Source organism: Lactuca serriola, chromosome 3 (genome assembly GCF_051521515.1).
Source record: "Lactuca serriola cultivar US96UC23 chromosome 3, Lser_US96UC23_V15, whole genome shotgun sequence".
Lineage (NCBI taxonomy): Eukaryota > Viridiplantae > Streptophyta > Magnoliopsida > Asterales > Asteraceae > Lactuca > Lactuca serriola.
This window is the reverse complement of record NC_136410.1, coordinates 247,628,303-247,631,700: the sequence shown is the minus strand read 5'-3', so window position 1 is coordinate 247,631,700 and position 3,398 is coordinate 247,628,303. Positions and strand designations below refer to the sequence as shown.

General features: G+C 38.4%; 1 pseudogene; it reads right to left on the bottom strand.

Annotated features, from left to right (window-relative positions):
- Positions 1 to 200: 200 nt before the first annotated feature.
- On the bottom strand, positions 201 to 2,108 carry LOC145094862 (carboxyl-terminal-processing peptidase 3, chloroplastic-like; annotated as a pseudogene).
- Between the last annotated feature and the right edge of the window lie 1,290 nt (positions 2,109 to 3,398).

The window sequence follows — 3,398 nt, the reverse complement described above, 5'->3', positions numbered from 1 at the left end:
TCACATGTTTCTTGAGTTGTAGCCATTGTGTGCTCCCTGTTACCAGGTTTATGAGAATGGGACACATTAACACGGCCAATTCTCAGCTTATACTTCTTCTGACGTGGCCGTTGTCTCGCTGCCATGTCAGCACTAGCAAAAGATGTAACAAAAGGTGAATATATAGATTTTCATGTAAAAAAAAAACTTACAAGAACATCTTACGGATCATGAGTAAGAGAATGACCATTGATCATGTTAATAGGAAGCATGTTCCCATCTCGATCTATTGTGTTCACTAGAGTCTCATCTCCATCCAGCCATATTTAAGCAACATCAAGTCCAACCTTCACCAAACCACCATATAAATAAACATATATATATATATATATATATATATATATATATATATGTAAATACTAGTAAATAGTGAAACAAAAGTTTACTAAAGTCAACTTTAGGCAACTTAATTGTTTCGGAGATCCAAAATGTAAGATTCAACACCCTGATTTTTCAATTCACGAATAGCGTGTTTCATATCTGTAGCAGCAGTCTGTTTACAAAATCTTGTTGTTAGATGGATTTAAGATATGAATTTATAAAGTAAGACTAAGATTTAGAGAATTAATAAGCACCTGGGAGAAGGCTAATAGCTTTACATATCCGGTTTTGGATACATGACCATTTGGTGTTCAATGAGGAATGATGACACTTAATATAGGAGAAAGTCTGATGAATTCCCGGGGTAGTTTCACCTCTCTAAAACTAGAGTCAATGGCCAAATTTTTTCCCTGTAGATCAGAAATGTGAACATGCACAAATTTCTATAAAATCCTTTGGAAAGGAATCAACCATTCCATTCCTTCCTACGAAACTTACATTGTGCACTTTGACTGTAACACTTGTCCCAACATGACCTCTGAGCTTTTGTGCAGCAGCTTCACCACTAATCCCTTTAACTCTCTCTCCATTTATTTCAATCAACTCATCCCCTACATGTATTCCGGCTCTAGCAGCTGGGCTACCCTCAACACAGGACAATACAACCTGAAACAAAAAATTTTAAATTTTTAAAAATAAAAAATAAATAAGAATCCATAACTGAGGTCTCAGGTTCAAGTCTCGGCATCACCAATCAGATGACCGTTTTCTGGTTCAGTATTCACAAATACTCCAACTCCTTGCACATTTCCATCACTTCCAATTCTAAAACTTTGTTATTCCTGTACAAATCATTGCCGAAAAGAAAATAGAGTAAGTTTCCCCTTTTGGAATCTACGAGTAAGAATAAGTTACAAAAATGGTCCCCGTTGTTTATGAATTTTAGTCCAAAACTGAAAACTCTTTCAGAAACCACAGGGACAATTTTTGTAAAAGTAATGGGAAAAGTTGCACCTGTGGACTGATAATGCGAGCGAAGCGAACTCCAAGAGTAGAAAGCATTCCTTTAATTTTCCTGTATGCGGCATCAACTGTTCTAAGTGGAAGCATCTCCACCATTGTGTGTTGGAATTTCGAGTCCCAGTCTATAGAAAACACATAAACTTACGTTAAACTTATTGACATAAATGACATAAAACAACAGAAATGAATCGTACCTTGATGATTAAAAGTTGGATCAACAAAAGTCTCTCTGATCAAACCCCAAGTCTCTACAAGAGTTCGCTGCACAGCATTCACCTGTTACGAAATCAAAGTTTACCAAACCCATATAAGCAATAGATCGAACAGCTTATCTGCACAACCCAAACAAACTACTAAAAAAGATGATCGAACTAAACACCTACCTCATGAGTATGAGAAGCTAGGAATGCTATTGTCAAGGACTCAGCAAGAGCTGGCGAATCTAAACAAATAGAGACTGCAACAGCGATCCCGATCAAACCTTTAGCAATTGAATCAATCAATTTCTTATTGGATTCAACTGATTCGTTTGAATATGCCTTGGGTAATGCTTGAGGTGGTGTTGGTACTTTACACTTGCTATGGTAACCATTGAAATTGGAAGAAGATAATCGGTACTTATAGGGAAAAGTTGAAGAGGTTGGTGTTTGAGGGGTTTTGGTGTAAATTGATGAAAGGGGTGAAGAATTACTAAGATCGAGATTAGGCCGGCGTAGAGAATCCATGGTAGATACTCTAACTGGGGGATTTAGGGGGTTTGTAGATCGTAATCAAGATGAAGGGATTTATGGGGAATGAATGAACAAGTGTAATGGTTGGATTTAGGGGGATTTATCGTAATCCCTAAAAATCGGACCCAAAAATCTCTATATCGGGTTTAAAAATACACAAACCACGCTTTTTCCTGGTTCAGAAAACCAGAAGGGTGATTAGGGTTTTCCAGAGAGAGAGAGAGAGAGAGAGAGAGAGAGAGAGAGAGAGAGAGAGAGAGAGAGAGAGAGAGAGAGAGAGAGAGAGAGAGAGAGAGAGAGAGAGAGAGAGAGAGAGAGAGAGAGAGAGAGAGAGAGAGAGAGAGAGAGAGAGAGAATGCAGAGCTAGAGACTTGACCCAACATTTATTATACCTGGTAAAGAAGAAATAAGGAGGTTTGCTAAACCCTGTCGCAACCATTAATCTCTATATCCTCACACAGTCACACAGGGAGCAATGATCGATCTCAGAATTCTCACAGGTCTCGTCAATCTGGCCCCTCAGCCAAGAAGAAATCCGATACTGATAAGAAGAAACGAGGCCTCACAGCGAAACCCTAAGGTTTTTCGAATGTTTCTTGATTTTCCATAACAAGATAAGAACAAGCGTGGTGTGGACTTACAAGTAAGGCTTTAGAGGGGTGAATAGGAGGCTGAGATCATAGAAGCAAAGAATAAAGAAAGGGCAGAGATAGTTAGAGACAGCGAGGGAGGGTCGCATACGACAACGACAAACTTCATCATCTTCTTCCACTGCCTGGCGGTGTGTGATTCGCGGCGACGACGTGATTAGGGCAAGAAGGAAACAACCATCGAAATAGAGAAACAAAAGGGAGAGTCGATTGTGAAGATAAAGAAAAGAAGGTAGAAAAGAAAGGCAGGTTTTCAAAATTTTAGGGTTTCGTTTCCCCCGTTATCTTCTCAAGGCGCGTTTCTTTAAAATTATAAAGCGACACCTATAGAAGACGCACGTTTAAGATAAAGCGCCCTCCGTGTTTTTAATTTTTTTTTATTGAGACACTAATTTAAAGGCACGCAAAAATGCGTGTCCACTATCCTTCAAGTTTTAGAAGTCTAACATTATTTTTAAGGACGCCCAAAAATGCGTAACGTGAATCAGCGAGTGTCATTGTTTGCGCGTCATTAAAGGCTATTTTTCTTAAAGTGCTGGTTAAATAAAATGGATTAAACCCTTTACTGGTATGTTTCTAGTTTTGTATACCGAATGTTCTATTTGAAAAGTATGTTTTGTACTAGAAAATATGC